This window comes from Eumetopias jubatus, unplaced genomic scaffold, assembly GCF_037043125.1.
Source record: "Eumetopias jubatus isolate StellerSeaLion01/CBP00866 unplaced genomic scaffold, mEumJub1_p1.0 scaffold_2, whole genome shotgun sequence".
NCBI lineage: Eukaryota > Metazoa > Chordata > Mammalia > Carnivora > Otariidae > Eumetopias > Eumetopias jubatus.
The window spans coordinates 162,611,599-162,639,154 of record NW_028274808.1 but is presented as its reverse complement, the minus strand read 5'-3'; the positions used below and the strand labels follow the sequence as shown (position 1 = coordinate 162,639,154).

Sequence of the window (27,556 nt, the reverse complement as noted above, 5' to 3'; positions counted from 1 at the left end):
GAGTTGGGAGCCTGGAGCCCGCAGGCCCCGCCCCCGGCCGCCCCGGCCCGCCCTGCCCCACTCGCTCCGCCCCCGCTCGCTTCTGCCCGCAGCAACCGGTTCCCACGAGCCCTGCGGGAGGGGCGGGGGGCGTTGCACGCGCGTCCCGGCTGCCGCGACCCAGCTGGAGTTTCAAGTAAGTCGCAGGAGCGTCCCTTGGGTTCCCGAACGCGGGGCTTGGACTACCTAGGCCCAGGCTTCCTACCCCAGGAGAGCCGCCCGGTGAGGTCTGGGACATCCTCGGGCCGGGGGAACCCCGAGCAGTGCCACCTGTGGGTGACTGGGGACTCTGTCGGAATTGGGGGCCGCACCTCCCCTTCCGCTAAGCGGTGGCGGGTCAGGCGGGATGACAAGGTGCTTTGGAGCGAAACAAGAGTTTTATGAAAAGAGTAAGTCTTTTTCTGTCAAACCTGAGGCATCGGAGCATATCTGGTACACTTATAGGGTCACGTGCATTCGCTATTAATGTATTAACACTTCACTCACGGAAAAGTAGAAAACAGCACTTGTGTAAGACTTACTATGGGCCAGGCACTGTTTCGAAACTTTACAGGTATTAACATTTCTACAAAGTATACGTTATATCAGAACCCCCCATTTTACCTGTGGTGAAAGTGAGGCACAGAGAAGTTAAATAACCAACCTAACTAATGTCACCCGACTTAATAAACTGAAAAGCTGGGATTTCAATCCAGGTAGTCCTCCCCTGGAGTCAGTCGGCCCAGTAAGCCGCTGCTATCCTGACTCACCAAAATCTGCGTGTCACCACCGAGTGCGGTGAACTCTTTACAGGCCTGGGGAAAACAAAGACAAGGGGCTCTGGCCTCAAAGAGCTTTTATTCTAGTCTGGGGAGAAAGACAGTAAGCAAGTACAAAATGAAACCACTGCACGTGTGAGAAGTGTCTTGACTATAAGAAAGCAGCCTGGTGGCTTTGAGTGTGATGGGTAGAGGGAGGCTGCTTTACACCGGGGGATCCTGGACACTTCTCTGAGAAGGTGACGGTGGAGCTTGAGCACTAAATGAGAGGACAACCTGACGATGAAGCTAATAATTAACAAGTCCATTAATAATGATTAATAATTATTATAGCTCATGCTTGTTCGGGACTTTACAACACACATTATCTCTCCTTTGACTATGCAGTAACCCTGAGAAGTCTGACAAGATTCCATTTTACAGAGGCAGGGGTGGACCCTAAGGGTTGGGAAGTTTAATGACTTGCCTCAGTCATTAGGTAGGAAAAGGGAGGGGGGGTGGGTGGGAAGATGGCACAGAACTGAACCAAGACCTTCTGATGCCAAATCTTCTCTCACTCTGGTGGGGAAGCCTTGAGAATAATGACCTGTACTCAGAATGAATCTAGTAAAATTCTCTTTTGTCATCTACTGTCTCTTCCCAGCCCCCATCTCTCCTTGCCTCTTATCCCATTCAGAAACTACTGTTGACTGGTTGACGTAATTTCCCCCAGGGCAGGTGTTCTTTGAGGGAGCAGAGGTGAAATTATATGCCCAAAAAAAAAAAAAAAAAAAAGTGTGTATGTAGAGAGTTATAATTATTTATTATGGTAATAAAGTTGGTTTTCTCCCAAGAAAAACGCTCATCACTGGGTGTTAATACGCAGACAATGTATCATGGAACACCACATCAAAAACTAATGATGTAATGTATGGTGATTAACATAACATAATAAAATAAAATTAATAAAAAAAAATGTTCATATACATAAGTGAGAGGACTTAACACTTCCATCAAATCGGCTGATCCCAAAAAGGTAGGAGAGCCACTGTCTTAAAGGGTTAACTGATACTGTGGTGATTAAAAGAACCGATTTCCAATTCACTTTGCCTGTGCTCGCTGGGTGACTCTGGTGGCTCCAATTTCTGGCTTAATGGAAATGAGGTTGTCAAAGTTGATGACGTCTGACTGAAAGGGCGGCAAACCCAAACCCTCATATTACCCCTTCGTAAAGTTTTAAAACTAAAAGAGAGGAAAATGTCTATATTATCCCTCTTAGTTCTCAAGAAAACCAGAGAGAACTGATCTGTAAACAAAATACCTAGATAACAGAATTCATTATCAGTGATAATTGAGGTAGTTTCCATAATGTTATACTGTGTCCTAAAGAAGACATTCATTACGTTATCAATGTAGGTAGGTGGTTGCTGCAGGTGTATCGTCCCCAAAGCATGTAGCATAGAGTACTGGCAATTGTTTTCAGCAGAGTGTTGATAAGAAGAGAGACAGAGGTAAAGATAGCAAGAGAGACTTTTTTATAGAACTTCAACTACACGGATGAAAAGGTGTAAAACTGAACTCAGGATGTGGTGGGCTAAAAAAACACATTTAATCTTTATTATTTCTTATGTGAAAAGTTCAGTAGCTTTAATAGAAAACAGAATACAGTTTAGGCCTATATAACTCGGTTTTTACACTGTGCCCTCATCAAAAGAAGGAATGTGGTCATGCTGGACTTAAAACGATTTCTCCTTCTGCCTTCAAAGAGAAGATTTCAACAATATTATTACTGTCTTCTTTATTTTAAAATAATATTGAGGTACAGGAAAAAAGGCATTTATGTAGACTTCTCAGAGACAGGGACTCCCTTCTTACAAGATATCCCCATGGCTTCTATAAAATTCGTATGTTTAGATGGGCAGTATCAGGTTGACATAATGTTAGTTCCTTGAGAGAAGAAAATGCTTCTTTTTAACTTGCACATAGATTCCACATTGTGCGTTAAAAGACACACGGAATCAACGTGAGAGGTTTATAAATAAAAGCTCATCACACTTTTTTTTTTTTAATCTCTGGCTTTCTTTTGTAACTTCCTTCCTACTCAAAAAAGACCTGACCCATCCTGCCTGCATACTACATGTTTGTTGAATGAACGAATGATGACAATGATGAAAATAGTGTAGACCTTATCAGTCTTTTATCAACAGTCTGTTCCTAAGAGAAAATGACTTCACTGTGGTGGTATGATATATCTGCTTCTCTTTCCATCACGCACTGAAAGTAGTTCCTTCTTTGGAACTACACAGAAGGAAAGAAAGAGGTTTTTTGTTTGTTTGTTTTTTTAAAGTATGCACCACACCCAACATAGGCCTTGAACTCACAACCCTGAAATCAAAAGTTGTACACTCTACCCACTGAGCCAGCCAGGTGTCCCCTGTAGGAAGGACTTTTAAATGTTGGACATAAAATCAAGAATTATATTCCAGACACAGTTGCTAAATAAATCATTCAAAAGGAAGAAAAAGCATCATATACAAAGTATGTTTATAAGATCATCACTAATAATAATACAATAATCAAATGCTCAATAACAGGGAAATATTTAAGCAAAACTTATCAATAGTATGGAATGTCATGCTGTCACTAAAAATAATATATAGGTTAATAAAATAGGAATGTGGAGAAAAACATGAACATTAAGTGAAAAAAGTAGAACACAATGCTTTATGTATCGTGTGATTGCAACTGAATAAAAATAGTGTGGGAAGAAAATTGTTGGGTTGAAAATAAGAATAATGATTGTAGTTATTGAGGGGGTTGCTATGTACCAGCCTCTCTTTTCAGTACATTAGTTTAATTCATCTAATTTTCACAACAGCTGTGTGAGGAAGGTACAGTTGTTATTTTTGTTTTACTGATGAGGAAACTGAAACCGAGAAGATCTGAGTAATTTGCCCAAAGTCACACTGTTAGTGAGTGGCAAAGCTAGGATGTAAATATAAAGCAGTATGATTCTAGAGTTTGCACATTTACCAACTCAAATCTGGCAGAGAAAATCATGTTTGAATCATAGATCATGGGTTTTGTTTGTGTTTATGTTTTTATTTTTTTTTTTTTAAGATTTTATTTATTTATTTGACAGAGAGAGACACAGCGAGAGAGGGAACACAAGCAGGGGGAAGCTGGGGAGGGAGAAGCAGACTTCCGGCTGAGCAGGGAGCCCAATGCAGGGCTCCATTCCAGGACCCTGGGACCATGACCTGAGCCGAAGGCAGACGCTTAATGACTGAGCCACCCAGGCGCCCCAAGATTTATTTATTTATTTTAGAGAGCATGCCTGCCTGCCCTCTTTCTTTGCCCCATGAGGAGGAGGAGGGGCAGAGGAAGAGAGAGAGAGAAAATCTCAAGCCAACTCCTTGTTGAGCACAGAGCCTGATGCAGGCTTGCTCTCAGGACCCTGAGATTATGACCTGAGCCCAAATCAACAACCAGACACTTAATCAACTGAGCCACCCAGGTGCCGCATGTTTTGCTTTGTTTTTTAATATCTCCTTGTATAATGTTTTTATGTTGATTTAATAGTAAGCAAAAACTTTTTAAATTGCAAAAGTCAGAAAAGGCACAGATGTAAAACCAGATTACACTCAGAAGAGAGAGATAACAAAGGTGAGAAACCTACCGAGTGAAACCCTCTGGGTTTGACCAGTTTATGTTTTGGATTAGGATCTAAATAGTGATTCAAATGGGTGCAATATATCAACAACTTGATAATTTATGAGAATTGAGATAAAATGATCTATGTCACAACAAATGTTATATTCATTATCATTACTATGAATAAAAAGTATATTCTGGCCTGATGTTGTACTTGTACTTGCTGTTCCTTCTGCCTAGGATGCTCTACACCCAGGACTTTTTGAAGCTGCCTTCTCAACAGTGACAGTCATGAAAATGTGACCATCACTGCATTAGCAGAAAACAGAAAACACTGATGAACAATCCTGAAAAAAATCCCCATTATGGTGGAGCTTACCTTCTAGTGAAAAGGTTAGTCATTTAAAATCTGATTTAGTTGCAAGTTAACAACATCCCCTCTTGGTAGGTGAATAATGGTCCCCAAAGATGTCCACATATTAAATCCCTGGAACCGGGAATATGTTAACTTATATGATAAAAAGACTTTGTAGATGTAAGTAGGTGAAGGATCTTGAGATGGGGAGATTATCATGGACTATCCAGGTGAGCCCAGTGTAATCACAAGGGTCCTACAAAAGGGAGGCAGGAGCTTCAGAGTCAGAGAAGGAGAGGTGATAAGAGAAGCAGAGGACAGACAGAGAGAAAGAAGGAGATTTGAAGATGCTACACTGCGGCAGCTTCTAGAAGCTGGCAAAGGCAAGGAAACAGATTCTGCCCTGAAGCCTCCAGAGGCAAGCAGCCCTGCTGACAGCTGGATGTTAGCCCAGTGAAACTGATTTTGGACTTCTGACCTGCAAAACAGTTAAAGAACACATTTGTGTTGTTGTAAGCCAGTAAGTTTGTGGTACTATGTTCCAACAGCAATAGGAAACTAATAGAGCCCTTAATAAGAGTTTATTTTTTCTTATCTATAAGCAGTCTGTGTCAGACTGGCATGATGTCCATAGTGTCAGTGCCCCAGCTCCTTCTGTCTTTTCAAATGGGTGAGAGAACCTAGACAGAAATATGAGTATCTCCAGAGACTCATGATTTGGGCATCGGGCCTTATAGTCACCCATATCAGTGTTTCTCAAAATGGTGTAAAGTATAAAGCCCTTTAAGAAAAAATAAAGATTGATTGATTGATTTTAGAGAAAAAGAGAGCGAGCACATGAGCAGGCAGGGCAGAGGGAGAGGGAGACAGAGAAACTCAAGCAGACTGTGCTGAGCGCAGAGCCCAATCTCATGACTCTGAGATCTCGACCTGAGCCAAAACCATGAGTATGAAGCCCTTTTAAACAAAACATTTTCATCCTTAGTCAGTTAACTATATATAAATATAAAACTAGTTTTGTATTACTTAAGTTTATAGCATTTTATACATATTTAAAACCAAAATAGATTTACACAATAAATTCAAACAAGAATATAAAACCAATTATTGAGGCCACACACATACCCACACTGTAGTGTCATTGAAGGTCATGTAGGAAGCGGTAACAGGAAATTCCTATCCCCCTCAGCCAGGGAGGCATCACTGAAAACCTGGGAAAGAGCTGGAACTCCCAACCTCACCAGCAGGAATAGGGAGCACCTCCCTTGATTGTCAATGGAGGCAAAGTGGGAAACCTGAACTTCTAACTCCAACTGGTAGATGGTGGAGACATTGCCCCCCACCTTCCTCTGCCAAAGTAGTGTGAGAAGAAGTCAGTTAAAACAAGGCTTAAATACAATCAAGAATCTTCATAACATAATTCCCCAAATGTCCCGGTTTCAACTGAAAATAACTTGCTATATCAAGAAACAAGATCTCAGATTGAATGAAAAAAAAGGTAATGAAGAGACACCAACACCAAGATCACAGAGAAGTTAGAATTATGTGACAAAGATTTTAAAGCAACCATCATTAAACTGATTCAATGAGCAGTTACAAACACGTTTGAAACAGATTTTTTTAAAAAAATAGAAAATCTCAGCAAAGAAATAGAAAGTCTCAGTAAAGAAGTAGAAGACCTAAAAGTTAACCAAGTGAAAATTTTAGAACTGAAAATACAAAAACTAAAGCCCAAGGATGGGCTTCAGCAGAATGCATGAGCTATAGGAAATTAGTGAACTGGAAAGAGCAATAGAAGTTACTCAATCTGAACAAACAGGAACAAAACAAAGCAAATCCATGAAAAATCCTATGGGACTATAACAAAGGATCTTCCATTTGTGTCTTCAGAGTATTAGAAGAGGAGAAAGAACAGGACTGGAAAAGGACTCAAAAAATAATAGCTGAAAACTCCGTATTTTACAAAATCTGTAACCCTACAGATCAAGAAGTTAAGCAAACTTCATGCAGGTAAAGGCAAAGAAATCCACACTAAGACACATTGTAGTCAAACTTCTTGAAACTAAAGACAAAAAAATCTTAAAAACAGTGGGAGAGTCATAACATCTTACCTATGGAAGGAATACAGTTCAAATTCAGAAACCATGCAGAAGGAAGTAGCACAACAGTTTTGAGTGCTAAAGTAAAATAATGGCCGGCCAGCCCACAATCCTATACCCAGCAAAAATATTCTTCAAAAATGAAGGAGAAACCAAATCAATTAAGACAACCAATTAAGATAATTTGTCATCAGCCAACCTGCCCTAAAAGAATGGCTAAAGGAAGTTCTCCAAACAGAAAGGAATTGGGGGGAAAAAGGAATCTTGGAATATCAGTGAAGAGAGAGCACAGTAAGTAAAAATATTGGTAAGTGCAATAGACTTTCCCTCTTCTCTTCCTTTTTCTAAATTACAATGGATAGTTGAAGCAAAGATGATAACATTATCCAAGTGGTTCTAAAAGTATGTGAAAGAAATATTTAGGACAATTGTAAATAAAAGAGGATACATGTACGCAAAGGGAGCTAAAGTTTCTACATTTTCTTCACACTGGTAACATAATGGCACCAGTAGAAATTGTCTATATGTATAATGTAAAACCTAGAGCACCTACTAAAGAAGCTATACAAAGAGATATATACTCAAAATTACTATATTTAAAGTGAAATAGAATTGTAAAGATATCACTTTCTCAACAGTTGATAGAACAAGTAGAAAACTAGCAAGGATATAGAAAAACTCCCAATGATACCATGAGCTGAGAGAATCTAATTGACACTTGCAGGATACTCTACCCAATAGTGGAATACACATGGAATATATACCAAGATAGATCATATCCTTGGCCATAAAACAAACTCCAGCAAATTTAAAATAATAGAATTCATACAGAATATGTTCTCTGATCAAAATAAAATTAAATCAGAAATCAATGTCAGAAAGATACTAGGCAAATCTCCAAACAAATGCTTGGAAACTAAACGTTGTATTTGTGAAGAATTCATGTATCAAAGAGGAAATCATAAGGGAAAAAAAATAAACTAAGTGGAATAACATCAAAATTTGTGGGACACAGCTAACAGTATTGAGAGATAAATTTATAGCAATGAATGCATACATTAGAAAAGAGAATTCTCAAATCAATAATATCTCTCAAACCAATAATCTATGCTCAAATCAATTATCTATGCTCCCTTTTTAGGAACTGAGAAAAGGAAGAGTAATATAAATCCAAAGCAAACAAAATGAAACAAAACTAAAAGCAGAAATCAATGCAATTGAAAACCAAAAAACAGAGAAAATCAATGAAAAAGCTGGTTCTTTAGAAAGATGAATAAAACTGATAAACACCTAGGAAGACACAAAGATAAAAAGAAAGAAGACCCAAGATACCAATATCAGGAATGAAACAGGAGTATTGTTACAGACCACTCCAACATCAAAAAGATGATAAAGGAATATTACAAACAACTCTATACATATAATTTTTTAATTGAAATATAATTGGCATATAACATTGGTTTCAGGTATACAACATAATGACTCGATATTTGTATATATTGTGAAATGATCACCACAAAAAGTCTAATTAACTTCCATCACCATTACATAATTACAAATGTTTTTCAACAAACATAAATTTGACAATTTAGATGAAATAGACCAACCATTAAAAAGTACAAATTACTACAACTCACCTAATATAAAATAAGTGGGAAAACCTATAACAATTAAGGATTGAAGATGTAATTTTAAAATTCCCCAAATAGAAATCTTCAGACCAAATGGTTTTGCTGGAAAATTCTAATGTTTAAAGAATAAACACTAATTGTTCACAATCTCTACCAGAAAATAGAAGAAGAAAGGACAATTCCCTATTCATTTTTAAAGCTAGTATTACCCTAATGCCAAAACCAGAGAAAAACAATACCAAAAAGGAAAACCGCAGACTAATATCTCTTATGAATATAGACATAAAAAATTTTAACAAAATAGCAAATAGAACTCAGTTAAAAAGAATTACATACTATAACCAAATGGGGTTTGTTGCAGAAATGCAAGACTGCTTCAGTATTTGAAAAACAGAGACAAAAACTTTTGCACTGTGGAAAACATTTTGCAGTTCCTCAAAAAGTTAAACACATAATTATGACCCAGCAGTTCCACTCCTAGGTATATACCCCCAAAGAATTGAAAACAGTACTTAACAAATGCTTGTCTACAAATGTTCAAAGCAGCATTATTCAAATAGCCAAAAAGTGAAGACCAGCAAAATGTCCATCAGTTGACCTACATATACAGTGGAATATTATTCCACCATTAAAAGAAGTGAAGTACTGATACATGCTACAACATGATGGACCTTGAAAACATGCTAAGTGAAAGAAGTCAGACACAAAGGCCACCATGCTGCACTCTTCATTTATATGCAATGTCCAGCATAGGAAAATCCATAGAGACAGAAAATAGGTTACTGGTTGCCAAGAGATAGAGGTAGGGAGGGAATTTAGGACAAACTGCTAATAGGTATAGAGTTTCTTTTGGGGGTGATGGAAATGTTGGGGAATTAGGTGGTTGTGATGGTGATACAACATAGTATGTAAAATTTTTTTTAAAGATTTTATTTATTTGAGAGAGAGAGAATGAGAGACAGCATAAGAGGGAGGAGAGTCAGAGGGAGAAGCAGACTCCCTGCTGAGCAGGGAGCCCGATGTGGGACTCGATCCCGGGACTCCAGGATCATGACCTGAGCCGAAGGCAGTCACTTAACCAACTGAGCCACCCAGGCGCCCAAGTATGTAAAATTTTTTTAAACCTGAAGTCCAGGGGTGCCTGGGTGGCTCAGTTGTTAAGCGTCTGCCTTTGGCTCAGGTCCTGATCCCAGGGTCCTGGGATCGAGCCCCGCATCGGGCTCCCTGCTCAGTGGGAAGCCAGCCTCTCCCTCTCCCACTCCGCCTGCTTGTGTTCCCTCTCTTGCTGTGTCTCTCTCTGTCAAAGAAAGAAATAAAATCTTAAAAAAAAAACAAAACCTGAAGTCTACACTTGTTTTTTTTAAGATTTCATTTATTTATTTGAGTGAGCACATACATGAGCAGGGGGAGGAGCAGAGAGAGAGGGAGAAGCAGGCTCCCTGCTGAGTAGGGAGCCCAACGTGGGACTACTCGATCCTGGGATGCCAGGATCATGACGTGAGCCGAAGGCAGACGCTTGACCAACTGAGCTACCCAGGAGTCCCTGAAGTCTACACTTTAAAATGGTGAATTTTAAGTTATGCAAATTATATCTCAAGTAAATAAAACTTTGGCTGTGTGAAAGTCCCTGTTAAGAGGATGAAAAGACAAGCTATAGACCGGGAGAAAAATATGTGCCAACTGTAAAGACTAGTATCTAGGCTATATACAGATCTCTAAAAACTCAACAGCAAAAAACCAAACAATCCAATTAGAAAAATGGGCAAAAGACATGAAGCTACATTTCACCAAAGAGCACATACAGATAGCAAATTAATACATGAAAAGATCTTCAACATGATTAAATGCTTGGTAAGTGCAAATTAAAGTTATAATGAGGTATCACTAAACAACTATCAGAATGGCTGAAATAAAACATACTGACAACATCAAATGCAAGTAAGGATGTAGAGAAATTTGATCACTCATACATTTCTGGTGGGAATGTAAAATGATACAGCTACTCAGGAAAATGGTTTGGCAGTTTCTTTAAAGAACAAACATATAACTATCATATGACCCAGCAATTGCACTTAGGCATTTGTCCTGGAGAAACAAAAGCTTAAGTTCACACAAAAACCTATATTCAAAGTTTATAGTAGTTTTCTTTATAATAGTCAAAACCTGGGAAAACACATATGTCCTTCAATGGGTGAACAGTTAAACTGTAGTATATTATACCAACTACTCAGCAACAAAAAGAAACAAATTATGCACTCATTTGACACACCCAACAATCTGGATAAATCTCCAGAGAATTATACTGAGCGAAAAGAGCCAATAAAAATGGTTACATACTGGGGCACCTGGGTGGCTCAGTTGGTTAAGCGACTGCCTTCAGCTCTGGTCACGATCCCAGGGTCCTGGGATCGAGCCCCACATCGGGCTCCCTGCTCGGCGGGAAGCCTGCTTCTCCCTCTCCCACTCCCCCTGCTTGTGTTCCCTCTCTCGCTGTCTCTCTCTCTCTCTCTGTCAATTAAATAAATAAAATCTTTAAAAAAAAATGGTTACATACTATATGATTCCATTTATATAACATTCTAGAAATAACAAAGTTATAGAAATGGAGAAGAGATTAGTGGTTACTAGGTATTAAGAAGGGAATGGGGGCAGAACAACATGGGTATGGCTGTAAAAGGGCAATACTAGGAATCTTCATGGAGATGGAAATGTCATCCTGACTGTATCAGTATCAGAATCCCACTGTAGGGGCTCCTGGGTGACTGAGTTGGTTAAGACCTTTGGCTCAGGTCATGATCCCAAGGTCCTGGGATGGAGTGCCACATCAGGCTCCCCGCCCAGCAGGAAACCTGCTTCTCCCTCTGCCTCTGCCTGCCACTCCCCCTGCTTGTGTGCTCGCTGTCAAATAAATAAAAAATCTTTAAAAAAAAAATCCTGCTTTGTGATATTGTACTATAGTTTTTTCAAGATGTTACCATTGGGGGAAACTGGGAAATAGGAGATCTCTCTATAGTTTCGTCTGATAACTACATGAATCTATAATTAACTCAAAATTAAAAGGTGGATTAAAATCTTAATTAACAGCTGATAATGACAGTAGCCCACAATTACTGAGTATTTAATCCTAAGTATGGTTCTAAGCACTTGATCCATTTAATCTTCCCACCATCCCAACAATATAAATGTTCCCGATCTCAAGCAGCTAGGTAAGCCCTGGTGTGCTGATGCTGCCTACTGCTCGGATCCCTAGGGGACTGGACAAAGCGAAAGTGTAGCTTTGGCTAGGTTTGCCAACACTATTGCCAAACAAATTTGGATAAACTCGTCCCAAGAGAAGCCAATAACTCAAGAGATGAGGATTTGGGAAAGAGAAAGGGAGAAATGTATTTAGGGTGCCAGCAGCCAGAGGAGGCAGATTCAAGCCTTAACAACTAACCTGTCTGCCTGCAAGATGGGCACCTAGAGTTTTATAGGGAGAGGTTCAATGGGTACATGAAAGAGAACACGTGGTGAGCAGGTGATCATGGGTGGGGAGTGCTATGTGTTCAGCAGTGATCACGGGCAGGGAAGGGGACAGGCTCTTCGAAGGCATTCTGTTGCTATCAGGGCATGTCTGGCCTGCCAGTTGGAATGTTCCAATCTTTGCCAACCACCTTCATCAATGCCTCAAGAAAATGTGATGAGAAGTAGGAACAATGGGCTTTAGTTAGAGTGTGAGTTAAGCAGTCTCGTCGATTTCTAGTTTTAAGTGTTGGGTTCTGACATAAGGACAATCATTAGTCCCACTCAAGAGATGAAAAAACTGAGGGTCAGAGAGTAAGTAATTTGCCCAAGGTTACAATAATTAATAATTGGTAGGAATGTGATTCAACTTCAGGCCCCCTGGCTGCAGAGTCTATGATCTTAAGCACCATGTTAATAATCAAGCAACTTTGTGTATTCAGGCTTCTCAACTTTCCTTGAAATCACATCCTCATTCCTACTCTGCAACAGTGGCTGAGGATCAGTAGCTGCTGCCCCCTTCAGGCAGAGCATTGTTGCACATTTATCACAATGCCCACTGCTCTCTATTCAATAGAGTCCATTTTAGGGGCACCTGCGTGGCTCAGATGGTTAAGCATTTGCCTTTGGCTCAGATCATGATCCCAGGGTCCTGGGATTGAGCCCCATGTTGGGCTCCCTGGTCAGCAGGAGGTCTGCTTCTGCCTCTCCCCCTGGTTGTGATCTCTCTCTCTTTCAAATAAATAAATAAAATCTTTAAAAAAAAAATAGAGTCCATTTTATTACTCCCAGTTCACTTCATCCATGGATGTTACCACCAAATTCTGCAGGCATTTAAGTTTTAGGCCCTGGCATACAACATTACCTAGTGCCTGCAAAATGAAAAAGCCATGGAGAGGGGAAAAAATATATGTTAAAATTACGTTGATTTAAACCTAACAAAGAAGAACCATTATAATTAATATGAAGTTTGAATTATAGAATTTTTTTAAAGATTTTATTTATTTATTTGACAGAGAGAGAGAGACACAGCAAGAGGGAACACAAGCAGGGGGAGTGGGAGAGGGAGAAGCAGGCTTCCCGCCGAGCAGGGAGCCCGATGCGGGGCTCGATCCCAGGATCCCCGGATCATGACCTGAGCCGAAGGCAGACACTTAACGACTGAGCCACCCAGGCGCCCTTGAATTACAGAATATTTTTAAAGTAACTATAATAAAGCAGATGCAGATAGATACGGCTAATATTGCAGCATAAGTTATTGATTTTTAAAAAATAAGGAGCGCCTGGATGGCTCAATCAGTTAAGCTTCCAACTCTTGATTTCTGCTCAGGTCATGCTCTCAGGGTCATGAGATCGAGCCCTGCATTGGGCTACAGGCTAGGCATGGAGCCTGCTTAAGATTCTCTCTCCCTCTCCCTCTGCCCCTCCCCCTCCTTCCAATCTTAAAAAAAAAATTAAAACAAAATCTTCCTCTGGGCCAGTTCTCCTCATGCTGTTAATTACTTAGTTCATCCCTCCTCCAAACTAATGGCTGTTAGTCTCCCTTCCCTACCTCACCCCACTGTAGTAGCTATCAGTGTCCCTCATATATCCCCTGCGAATTCACCTTTCCCCTACAAGGACAAGGTCATTCTCAGGCACCTTCTGCCTGAAAGCTTTCTCTTGGCTCCTCTATAGGGAGCAGGCCAGAAATGCCAGGGCAGTTAACATCCCCAGGGAACTGCCACCACCCAGTGATGGATGAGAACTGGAGGATACATACCAGTTTTCCTGCCCTTGGATGGGACAACTCTGAGTCACGTTCCCAGTGGATCCCAATAGGACTGAGACCCAGTTACCCTCCGTGGTAATCCATTCACTAATACCACTTCTTTCCCTTCCTTGTCTTTCCTTATGAGTGCTGTCTGGAATCCCCTCATAAACAAACCATTTGCATTAAAATCTTTGTCTTAGGTCTGATGAATGCCCACCATAGCCTAAGATACCCATCCTAGGAAAGAGAGAGAGCGAGAGAGAAAGAAAGGAAGAGAAGGGAAGAGAGGAAAGAAAGGAAAGGTGTCTTTAAAAACACAGTATCACTCAGGAGGCAAGTGAGGATCAGCTGTGTTTCTAGCCCATTGAAAAGGATTAACCTGGTTGGTTTTAGATGGAAAGATAACCTGCAGCTTTGAATTAAGAAGGAAGAAGGTGAAAGCAAAAATATCTGAAATCCCAGTTCATACCACTTCCTCCTTACCTCTGAATTCATCCAAGTCTGAATTTCCGGTCACTTTACACTAATGAGTTTGCTCTCTACTCTGTGGCTCTGGTTACCCCTTCAAGGACAACTGTTATGGACTGAATTTTGTCTTCTCACCCTTCCCCCAAATTCACAGGTTGAAGTCCTAACCCCCAATGTGACTGTATTTGGAGATCGGGCCCGTAAGGAAATAATGAATCATAAAAGTACAGTCTTAATCCAATAAGACTGGTATCTTTTTTTTTTTTTAAGATTTTATTTATTTATTTGTCAGGGAGAGAGAGAAAGCACAAGCAGGGGGAGTGGCAGGCAGAGGGAGAGGGAGAAGCAGGCTCCCCACTGAGCAAGGAGCCCAATGCGGGCTAGATCCCAGGATCCCAAGATCATGACTTGAGCCAAAGGCAGATGCTTAACCAACTGAGCCACCCAGGTGTCCCAGGACTGGTGTCCTTATAAGAAGAGAAGGAAACACCAGGACTATGTGTGCACAAAGAATAGACCAGGTGAAGATACAGCAAGAGGGTGACCATGTATAAGCCAAAGACAAAGGCCTCAGGAGAGACCAAACCAGCTATCACCTTGATGTTAAACTTCCAGCTTCCAGAGCTGTGAGAAAATATAATTCTAGGGCGCCTGGGTGTCTCAGTTGGTTAAGCGACTGCCTTCGGCTCAGGTCATGATCCTGGAGTCCCGGGATCGAGTCCTGCATCGGGCTCCCTGCTCAGCAGGGAGTCTGCTTCTCCCTCTGACCCTCCCCCCTCTCATGTGCTCACTCTCTCTCTCATTCTCTCTCTCAAATAAATAAATAAAATCTTTAAAAAAAAGAAAATATAATTCTATTATTTAAGCCACCCAGTCTGTGGTATTTTTGTGTCAGCCCAAGTAGACCAATAGAGCAACCCTCAACAAATGATGGACAATATTTGATGTGTATATGAATTTTTCTACCTCCAGTCCTTTAAACCAACAATGGGAATGAAGTCAATGTCCAAGGACTAAGTTTAGGCCCCCTCTCAAAGTTCTTGGGACAATGTAAGCCTGTGATTCTTGTATGATTCTGTGGAAGGGAGGACAAGGGTTTAAATAATAATGGAGATTTTATTTTCTGCCAGGTAAATGTGTGAGAGCTCAAAGCTGATGACATTTGGTTTAGAAAAGTAAGGACTATGAGTCAACAAAACCAAAAGGCAACCAACAGAATGGTAGGAGATATTTGCAAATGTCTTATCAGATAAAGGGCTAGTATCCAAAATCTATAATGAACTTAACAAACTCAACACCCAAAGGATAAATAATCCAGCCAAGAAATGGGCAGAAGACATGAACAGACATTTCTCCAAAGAAGGCATCCAAATGGCCAACAGACACATTAAAAAATGTTCAACATCACTTGGCATCAGAGAAATATAAAAACCACAATGAGATACCACCTTACACTGATCAGAGTGGCTAAAATTAACAAGGCAGGAAATGACATATGTTGGCGAGGATGCGGAGAAAGGGGAACCCTCTGCACTGTTGGTGGGAATGCAAGCTGGTGCAGCCACCCTGGAAAACAGTATGGAGGTTACTCAAAAAGTTGAAAATAGAACTACCCTCTGACCCAGCAATTACACTACTGGGTATTTACCCCAAAGGTACAAACATAGTGATCCGAAGGGACACCTGCACCCCAATGTTTATAGCAGCAATGTTCACAACAGCCAAACTATGGAAAGAGCCCAGATGTCCATCGACAGATGAATGGAAACAGAAGATGGGGGGGGGGGGATGTAATGGAATATTATGCAGCCATCAAAAATGGAATCTTGCCATTTGCAACGATATGGATGGAACAAGAGGGTATTATACTAAGCAAAATAAGGCAGTCAGAGAAAGACAATTATCATATAATTTCACTTATATATGGAATTTAAGAGACAAAACAGAGGATCATGGGGGAAGGGAGGGAAGAATAAAACCAGACAAAGTCAGAGAGGGTGACAAACTATAAGAGACTCTTAATCTCAGGAAACAAACTGAGGGTTGCTGGAGGGGAGGGGTGGGGGTACGGGGTAACTGGGTGATGGACATTAAGGAGCACATGTGATATAATGAGCACTGAATATTATAGAAGACTGAGGAATCACTGAACTCTACCTCTGAAACTAATAATATACAATATGTTAATTGATTGAATTTTAATTAAAAAAAATAAGGACTATGACATCTTATGCCCTGGGGTCATGGACTCATTAATAGCTGCAACTGGTGGGGCATCTGGGTGGCTCAGTCAGTTAAGCATCTGCCTTGGGCTCAGGTCATGATCTCAGGGTCCTGGGATCCAGCCCCAAGTTAGACTCCCTGCTCAGTGGGGAATCTGCTTCTCCCTCTCCTTTTGCCCTCCCCCAACCCACTTGTGCCTTCTCTTTCTCTCTCTCTTAAATAAATAAATACATACATACATACATACATACATACATATATAAATAAAATCTTTTTTTAAAAAAATAGCTGCAACTGGTTGTATAAGAAACTGGGATCAAGTCATGTTCTCCACCGTCTCCCATAGGTTTCCACCCAGAGGTGCTCAGCCAAATTAGTTCCAAATTAAGGGGATTTTGTACTACATGTGTTTATAAAAAAGAAGAAACATGTTTGCGTCTTCTGTTCTCTTTTCCCCAAGTACAAATTTAAATACAGAAGAAATAAAGCAGTTATGAAGAACTCCCTTTCTGTACTTTGTTTTTCTAACATTATATGTTATTTCATAACATTGATAACACAATATGATGACCAAAAACAAGCTGGGCTTTTTCAGTTCAACTTAATTCTTGGCTTCTGAACAATAGTGGAACAAAGCCCATAGGAAAATTTGGCCAGGCAGACACATTGTTGTTACTTATTAGGGAGTCTGCTAGAATTGATAGCAGACCTCTTGATCTTTTTTAAGAGGTAAAAACAAACATCTTTCTCTTTTAAAAGAAATTTCTTCCTGTTTGCTAATTTTGAATTTCTCCATTTTGAAATTTTCAGGTACATACTAGAAATTGTCCTCTGTGAGATTTCCTCTTCTTTTTTTCTTTATTGAGTTATAATTAACAAATAACATTATACTGAGGTTTCTTCTTAATTGCCTGCAAGATTTCATGAAATTAGCACCTACTGTATACCTTCACCTTGCACCTAGCTGGGGGACTCTCATCAAATTGCCAAGCAAGTAAACAAATAAATAAATTCTCTTTGTGGAAGAAGATGGTCAATGAACTCAACTCTGTTTTCAAAATTGCCTTCATCCTAAGGCTGTTTTTCTGCCCTTTGTAATTTTCTGCATTGTGAACTTTAACAGAAAAGAAATGTCTTCAGTAGAATTCTTGTACCCCATTTAAACGGAAAGTTCTTGAACATCTTTCCATAATAATGCAACTGGAGTCCTCAGGGGCTGATAGAAACATTCAAAAGGACGGCTTAACATATTACCGACTCCTCTCACAGGTCCTAAATGTAGGCACTTTAAGTGTTAATAGCAAAGCAATGTGAGAATATGACTGCTGTATAGATAATGTTAGAGAAGAAACAGTACGGGGCAGCCTGGTTGGCTTCTCTCCTTCCTTGAAAGACTCAAAGCAAACTATCTCCTGATATGATGGAGAATATGAACCCTGTGCTGTATGAAATAGAAAAGTTAAGAATTCACAATAAAAACCATCAAATAATATTATTATTATATTTATTCAAAGAATGTGAAGTAAACAGTCACCTTGATGTAAAAAAACAAACTTCAGTTGCCGTATACACACATCCACAGACCTAACTGTACTAATACATTTTTTAATTTGCTCACTTAGATAAATCTACTAAAAGAAACAAAATGCAAAAATCTGTTATTTCCTCCCACTATTTCATCTGCTTTCAGCCCCAGACTCAACCCCAGCACCCAGCACTGAGCTCCCCACACAGCCCCCAGCTATCCGCCATCAAACAGATCTTCATTCTGCCTGAGCCCGAGCCTTCTCTGGTGGTTCCATGCGCAGCTCCCAGCATTCTGTGAGAGTGGAGTGTTGGGATGGACAGGAGCTTTTCCAGGTGCCATCTGTCCAGAGCAGCACTGTTGAGTAGAAATATAATGTGCACCACAAATGTAGGTCACACGTAATGGAAAGTGTTCTAATGGCCACTTGAAAAAAGTAAAAAGAAATAGGCAAAATTAATGTTAATATATCTTATTTCTTTATTGAAGTATAATTAATACACAAAGTATGTAAGGTTCAGGTGTACAACATATGGATTTGGCATTTCTGTATTTCACTCAGTGCTCACCATGATAAGTGTAGACACCATCTCTTACCATGTGACACTGTTACGGTATTATTGACTATATTCCCTATGCTGTATTTGTCATCTCTGTGATTTGTTTATTTTATAACTGGAAGTTTGTACCTCTTAATTCCCTTTTTCTATTTTGCTCATCCCCTCGACCTCCCCTTTGACAACGACCAGTCTGTTTTCTGTCTTTTTTTTTTAAGATTTTATTTATTTATTTATTTGAGAGAGAGAGAGAGCATGAGAGGGGAGAGGGTCAGAGAGAGAAGCAGACTCCCCACTGAGCGGGGAGCCTGATGTGGGACTTGATCCTGGGACTCCAGGATCATGACCTGAGCTGAAGGCAGTCGCTTAACCAACTGAGCCACCCAGGCACCCTGTTTTCTGTCTTTAAGAGTCTGTTTTTTGTTTGTTTGTTCCTTTGTTTTGTTTTTTAGATTCCACATATAAGTGAAACTATATGGTATTTGTTTGTCTTTCTCTGCCTGACTTATTTCACTTAGCATAATATCCTCTAACTGTATCCATGTTGTCACAAAGGGCAAAATCTCATTATTTTTTAACGGCTAAGTAATATTCCTCTGTGTGTTTGTGTGTGTGTGTGTGTGTATCTTATTTAACTCAATTTATCCAAAATATCTTTTATACATATAATATAAAAATTATTAGTGAGATATTTTACATGTTTCTTTTTTTATACTAAGCTTTCAAAATTTGGTGTATATCTTACACTTACAGTACATCTCTATTTGAATTAGCCACTTTCAGGTATTCAGTAGCCATATGTACTTAATGACCTCATATTGGAGAGCACGGGCCCAGAGGACACCGTGGTCACACATTCACAGAGGGGTGAGCAGGAAAATGGTATTACCTTTCACTACAGTAGCCTTCACACTTTGGGAAACACTGCCACTGGATTTTCCACAGCCCGAGTTCATAATGTCAAGGGATCTCTCTAGACTGAGATTCTGTAGTTGACCCTAAAACTGCCCGCAATCTCCTCAGAGATGTTTCAGGAACTCCAGACTAGGGATTGATTACCCCATTTTAGAATAGATACTTCATACTGGAACAGTCCTGGTGGGACTCACTTTGGTTTGAATTGCTACTCTTTTGGGCCATTGCTGAAACTACACAAAATTCCGGGCTAGAGGTTGAAGAGCACTTTGTTAGATACTGGATTATATTTTTTCCTCTTTCTCCAGGCAAATTCTGTGGTTTTACAATCCAAGCTTTCAAAGTTGTTGATTGTCAACGAGCTGCCCCTGTAGTATTTCTACCATACTGTAATTCTATTTTATCTCAAGCCATGTGCACAGTCAATATGGAGTGTGAAAAGACTGTTTAAAGCATAAAGCCATTTTTTAAAAAAATTATCCTTACTACATGTAAAAATAGCCTGCATTCTGTCATCTTGAGTGAGGATTGTTTAGACTAGTCACACAGCTCTGCTGTCTGAATCCACTCAGTTCTGTTTCCACTGACAGTATAGGTCTGGCCTAACTATACCAGGTTTGTTGGGTTTTTTTTTTTTTAATGTTTTTCTTAAAGGAAACTATTTAAACATGAAAAATAACTAGTTTTGAAGATTTGGGCATTTGTAGTCCAATGAGTCATAACATGGTAGAATTACATATTTTCATGGATGACAAAAGAGAGGCCATCCAGGCAAACCCCTTATATTGTAGATGTGGACAGTTTCCCTTAAAATATCTTAAAGTCTTGGGGTGTCTGGGTGGCTCAGTCAGTTAAGCATCCAACTCTTGATCTCAGCTCAGGTCTTGATTTCAGGGTTGTGAGTTCAAGCTCTGCATTGGGCTCCACACTGGGCATGGAGCCTACTTTAAATAAATAAATACATAAATAAATAAATAAAATATATTATTTTGTATAATAATATATCATGTTATTATATAAAATAAGTACATATATAATATATATTTATATATAAATATGTATGAAAATCTTGATCTGTATTTTAATCCAGAGATTTTTCAAAAATCAAGATATTTCAAATCATTTACATTCTTAGGAAATGATCATAATTTAAAATTTTTTTTTAATTTAGTTCATTGATTCGACAATCATTTATTGGGCGTCTCTTATGTGCTACAAGTCTGGTAGATGCTGAGAACACACAGACAAATGATTTCATTCCTGTTCACATTTATTCCAATATATTATGATACATTATGATAGAAGTCTACACAATTTGTAATGCTTTCAATAAACAACTAATAGTTTAACCAACGTATTATTGTTATATACAATATATAAAGATTCCTTTATTTCGTGGTTAACCACAGTGGTAACATTAACAAGAAACTACAACTTTAGCCAGAGACACTGTAATAATGTAGCAGAAGACATTCAGTGACAGAGAGAAGGTTATTAAAACACTATAATGGCTTGCCACAGGAGAGTGGGATCTTATGTATAAATAAAAGTTATTTCTTCAAGGTCCATTCAAGGAAATGTACCTGCAAGCAATGAAAAACAAAATGCTTGTAATTACTTTGTCTTATCCTCTAGCCCAGCACCCCCACCCCTCTGTTGCTGTCCCTTTAGGCTGGTGAGCCTGAAAGTGGTGTGGGGACAAACAGCCTGCTTGTGCAGCCTGAGCTTAATTACCAGCTGTTTTGAGGAGTGCTGACAACACTAGCAGTTCGATATCTGGAAGATGAGTTTGGGTGTAGTATCCCCACTGTGGAGAGAGAAAACCTCCAGCTCCAGCCATTGTCATTTCTAGGACTCCAGAATCATTCACCAATCATATATGTCTCCACAAATACCAAAGATTTAGTACTCTTGATATTCTTTTGTAATTTAAGCATCATGAAATTCCAAACTCTTGCTATGTAGAATATGAAATTGCTAATGGAAGATTGTTTATAGAAAAAAAAAGACTAAAAATCTTTAAAATCTGGCACATACAGGCACTCAGTATTTGTTGAATAAGTGAATGTAAGGACAATAGAATATAATAAATTTCATTTGGTATCAGATTACTAGGCCATCTAATATTTATGATGAATGTAGTTCATGGGAAAGTGTTGCTCTATGAAATAATTGTATATACTTAATCTCAAATTTAAGAGTAAGTCATTGTTGAGTCATCTATGAATTTATCTAGATATTTTTAATTTCTGTGATAGTTGCATAGTCTATATGATTTTTAGGAATAATTTCCAAATGTTTATATTACACTGTAAAGATATACTTCTGTTCAAAAATTGCCATTTTTTTAAAGATTTTATTTATTTATTTGACAGAGAAAGAGAGAGTACAAGCAGGGGGAGCAGCAGAGGGAAAGAGAGAAGCAGTCTCTCCACTGAGCAGGGAGCCTGATGCAGGACTCCATCCCAGGACCCTGGGATCATGACCTGAAGCGAAGGCAGTCACTTAACTGACTGAGCCACCCAGGTGCCCCCAAAACTGCCATTTTTATATCTCTTACTTATACTCCAATGATACGGTAGTTTGTGGAAAAAAACAAAAAAGTATTTTCCTGGATATATTTTGAAGCGATTCATGGATAAGTTTTTAAATTTACTTTTCATTTTCATGTAATGTTGGAAATGGCTCTCAGATTAAATGATCATCTAGTATATGGAGGAGACTTCTATTGGAAAGCTCTATACTAACTGGATGCTAAAGGATCAAGTAGTCCATTGGATATTGAAAAACATCATTAAGCATGACAGGTATTATCTATAGAGTAAGGCAAACAAATTTAAAATCTTATGTATAAGAAAGTAAAAAATAAGGATTAAAATACTTTGGGGCACCTGGGTGGCTCAGTCGTTAAGTGTCTGCCTTCAGCTCAGGTCATGATCCCAGGGTCCTGGGTTCAAGCCCCATATCGGGCTCCCTGCTCAGTGGGAAGCCTGCTTCTCCCTCTCCCACTCCCCCTGCTTGTGTTTCCTCTCTCGCTGTGTCTCTCTCTGTCAAATAAATAAAAAAATAAAATCTTTAAAAAAAAAAGGATTAAAATACTTTGAAGTGCATAAATTACATAAGTTTTGTTTTTTTTTTATTTGAGAGAGAGAGAATGAGAGATGGAGAGCATGAGAGGGAAGAGGGTCAGAGGGAGAAGCAGACTCCCCACTGAGTGGGGAGCCCGATGCGGGACTCGATCCCAGGACTCCAGGATCATGACCTGAGCCAAAGGCAGTCGCTTAACCAACTGAGCCACCCAGGTGCCCCTAAATTACATAAGTTTTAACAAGGGAAATTTTAGAGTAAATATGAACAGTCCTAAAAATTTATGTACCATTTGAATGAGCGATTCCATCCTGGTGTTGCAGGATTGCAGGGTTCTTGTCTCACGGAGTCAAAGAATGAATCTCACGGACACAAAAGGGTGAAGTGAAGTGAAAGTTTATTAAGTGAAGGTAAGAGAAGAAAGGAAAGAAAAAAGCTCTCTAGAGTGAGAGGGGTCCCAAATGGGTGGCCACTGAGGGCTTTTAGGGGCAGGCTTTTGTTGAGAACTGACTGGGAAGCTTGTGGCCTTGAGATTCTTGTGCCATCTTGGTTTGTTCCCTTATCTCTTGTTCAGCTCTGTCTCAGCATCTCCACCTGCCAGGAATAGTTTGGGAGCCTAGAGTGGGGGGCTCCAATCTCTCCTGTCTATACCTTAACCCCTTCCCTACTCATGGGACAGGACCTGTGGCCAGAAAGAGCTGTACTGGGATTGTGAGGAATGACTGATTGTATACTTTTCAATTAGTGGGGGTTAGAGATAGCGCAAGTCTCCAAGGAATCTGGAAGCAAGACTTTCAGGACCTTGAGGGGCCAGCTGCTGCCAAGATAGTGTTACTTTTAAACATTAAGGCACTAAAGGCAGCCACGAGGTCCTTGAGGAAGGTCACGCTCTTCATGCTTCAGGTATCTATCAGTGGGCTGCAAACTATGAGGAGATTTCAATTTAAGCTACATTTCTTTTGCTTTTGTTTCCCACATCACTGGGGCTATATCCTAAAGGACTATTCATGGACATGTGTAAAAAGTTATTAAGGGGTACCTGGGTGGCTCATTCGATTAAGCAACTGCCTTTGGCTCAGATCATGATCCCAGGGTCCTAGGATTGAGCCTCGCATTGGGCTCCCTGCTCAGTGGGGAGTCTGCTTCTCCCTCTCCCTCTTCCCCTCCCCCTGCTCATTCTCTCTCTCTCTCTTGAATAAATAAAATCTTTAAATTAATTAATTAATTAATTGATTAATTAAAAAGTTATTAAGAATAAGCTTTACTGGGGCTCCTGGGTGGCTCAGTCGGTTTAGAGTCTGCCTTCGGCTGAGGTCATAGTCCCGGGGTCCTGGGATTGAGCCTCACATTGGTCTCCCTGCTCAGTGGGGAGTCTGCTTCTCCCTCTCCCTCTGCCTGCCAACCCCTCTGCTTGTGCTCTCTGTCAAATAAATAAATAAATCTTAAAAAAAAAATGAGCTTCATCATTAGAATTCATAACATAAAAATTAAAAATGATTTGGTATATTTACATATATTATGACCCAACCCTATGATAGAATACTATGCATATTTTATATACATATAAATATAAGAATGTCTTAGATATAATGTTTTTATTAAGATTTTATTTATTTATTTGACAGAGAGATACATAGTGAGAGAGGGAACACAAGCAGGGGGAGTGGGAGAGGGAGAAGCAGGCTTCCTGCTGAGCAGGGAGCCCAATGCGGGGCTCGATCCCAGGACCCAGGATCATGACCTGAGCCAAAGGCAGACGCCTAACGACTGAGCCACCCAGGCGCCCCAGGTATAATAATGTTTTAGAAGAATAACTGGGTAGCTCAGTTGGTTAAGTGTGCCTGTGGCTCAGGTCATGATCCCAGGGTCCTGGGATCAAGTCCCTCATTGGGCTCCCTGCTCAGCTGGGAACCTACTTCTCCCTCTCCCTCTGTCACTCCCCCTGCATGTGATCTCTCTCTCCCTCTGTCAAATAAATAAATAGAATCTTAAAGAAAAAGAAGAATATTTAGTGACATATTTTACATGTCATACCAAAAAAGAATAGGGAAAAATAAATTTATAAAACCAATGGACTTTATGATTTCATCTTTGGTTAAAATGTACAGATATATGCATAGAAAAAAGACTGAAATTATGATATAAAATATTAATAGGTGTTACCTCTGGGTGGTATGCTTATAGATTTTTATATTCTTTTTTTTTGGTATATTTTCCATATTCTACAATTAGCATGTATTCTTTCTATGATCACCTTTTCAAATTTATTTTTTAAAAACTCTCCTTGTTAGCTGTTTTACTGAATTTAAAGTAATGATTTTATATAGGGGCGCCTGGGTGGCTCAGTCATTAAGCATCTATCTTCAGCTCAGGTTATGATCCCAGGGTCCTGGGATCAAGCCCCTCATTGGGCTCCCTGCTCAGCAGGAAGCCTGCTTCTCCCTCTCCCACTCCCCCTGCTTGTGTTCCCTCTCTCGCTGTGTCTCTGTCAAGTAAATGAATAAAATCTTTTTTTAAAAAAGTAATGATTTTATATTAAAAATAAACTCAATAGTTTAAGAACAAAGACAGTCCTTAGTACAGGCTAGAGGGAGTATCTTAGAAAATGAGGAAAGCATCACTTAGAAACATGCAAGAGAGCATGAAAAGGCAGGGATTCTCTCTGCCCCACCTCTCCGGAAGTTAAATGTCTATGGAGAATCCGGGAAGTAAGGGTATAATTTTTAAGTATTAGTAATGATTAATAGATTGTTCTTTAATTTTGCTTTAAAACAGTTTGCATAATGAGGAAAATTCATCAAGGATTTTAAACCTTGGCTTGATTCACCCCACTCGTCTTAGGGAGAAAGTAATTTTTCTACTTCCCACAGTCATTCAAAAGGACGCTGTGCTACCTTGTTCTCCCTGGTGGAAGAAAGATAGGTAGCGTGTCATCTTTGTACGTACATCCTACTATTCAAGCATTCAGCAAGACAGAGTAGGGTATGAGCTGTTTCATTATGGATATGCAAAGTAGTGCCTCGTCTAATTCTTCCAGGAAAGAAATTTCTTAACAAATGACATAGCAGTAGGCATCAGGTGTTACATATCCCAGCTGTCATCCACAGAACTAAGAGTGATGTGGGAAACAAAGGCAAAAGAAAAATTAAATTTTCTTACTACCTATAGCCCACTGACAAGTCCCTGAAACAGGCAGAGTGACATTCCTCTAGGAACTTGGCTGCCTCGCTCCATGTCAATAGGGCAGAAGGCAGTCTTAGCCCGACCCCCAGGATCCTGTAAGTTACTTTAACATATAAAAATTCCTTTGCAAACTTCCTTTATCTCTACCCCCCAAGATACAGGTTGGCAATCATCCGCCAAGCATATGACACACTGGTATACATCTGAAAGGTCTCATGACTAAGGTTTTACTAGACAGTAATAAATGACCTTTCCCCAACAATAGCTAGCCCCCTCAAGGTCATGGAAACCTTGCTTCCATAATTCCTTAGAGACTTTCGCTATCCCCCTCCCAACTTGAAAGTATATAATAGGCCACTCCTCATGACCCCAGTGCAGCTCTTTCAGCCCACAAGTCCTGGACCCATGCTTTCATAAAACCACCTTCTTTCTTGGCCATCGGCTTCAAACCCTAACATCTTTCCTACATAAGCAGGATGTTATGAGAGATATCTCGGCAACTCCTATGCAGTAATGTTTAAGTTTTTGTTTTTTATTTTTATTTTTTTTAAAGATTTTATTTATTTATTTGAGAGAGAGAGAATGAGAGACAGAGGGCATGAGAGGGAAGAGGGTCAGAGGGAGAAGCAGACCCCCCCCCCCCGGCTGAGCAGGGAGCCTGATGTGGGACTCGATCCTGGGACTCCAGGATCATGACCTGAGCCGAAGGCAGTCGCTTAACCAACTGAGCCACCCAGGCACCCAAGTTTTTCTTTTTTAAAGAGTAGCATATTCCAGGGCGCCTGGGTGGCTCAGTCGGTTAAGCGTCTGCCTTCTGCTCAGCTCATGATCCCAGTGTTCTGAGACTGAGCCCCACGTCAGCAAGGGAGCCTGCTTCTTCCTCTCCTTCTGCCCCTGCTCATGTGTGCTCTCTCTCTCTCTCACTCACTCTCTCAAATAAACAAATAAAATCTTTAAAAAAAAAAAAAGGAATAATGTGAATGATAATAATTGTTAAGCAACAAAAACCCATCTATCTGGTTCCACTCCTGCCCTCCCCAAAACAAAACAAAAACTGATACTGTCACCAACCAGACCCCAAAACCTGACCTTTACTGCTCACCTGCTTGTACCCACTGACCTTTGTCCCACATTTTTCCTTAAGCTCTTTTTTCTCCACCTTATCTCTTACTCTGGCAAAAGACCTGACCAGCCTCCTGTGAAGGAAACCGAAACTACACCTTGAGCAATAACAACTGCCCAGATGAAGAGCTCCAGCAGCCCAGACCACTCAGACCAGTTTGAGCTTAACTCCTGACTCACACCTGCGCAGATGGACCATGGAGTGACCCATGGAGTGACCCATGAAGTGACTGACACTACCCTTACCTCATTGTAATACTAAAATCCCCACCCCAGGAAGAGCACAAGCCTCATTTACTTGACGATACAGTGTATTTATAGGCATGTGTCCTTAAGGTGCAAACTTTACTTTATGCCTGCCTCTACATACAATGACAAGGCTCTCCTTTCTAAATATTCATCTTAACCCTAAATAAAAGGAACCCATTCACCCTTGCTTGGGGAGTAAGGGCTTTGGAAGTTATACTTATTTGCTCAAATAAAGTTTCCTTTGTGTGATAACTGCACTCTCATTCATTCAGTTACCATGTGTACTAAACCTGTGAGTTGGTGAGAACCTCTTCCATTTAGCTCAGGGAAAACATTTGCCCAAAGTGCCGCCAGTCTTAAGATTACCCACTATCTTCACACTCTAAGGATTTTCTTAGTTTCTTCTGCTTCCAGAGACATTTTAGGGATATAGAACCAGGGAATGTATAACACAGACA

At 40.0% G+C, this 27,556-nt stretch overlaps 1 long non-coding RNA gene across 1 annotated transcript; it reads left to right on the top strand.

Annotated features, from left to right (window-relative positions):
- Positions 1-89: 89 nt before the first annotated feature.
- LOC114206620 (uncharacterized) lies at positions 90-27,286 on the top strand. Its single transcript, XR_003608697.2, has 3 exons — positions 90-175; positions 4,671-4,823; positions 26,872-27,286. It is a non-coding gene; the product is annotated as an uncharacterized LOC114206620 (long non-coding RNA).
- The last annotated feature ends 270 nt before the right edge of the window (positions 27,287-27,556 follow it).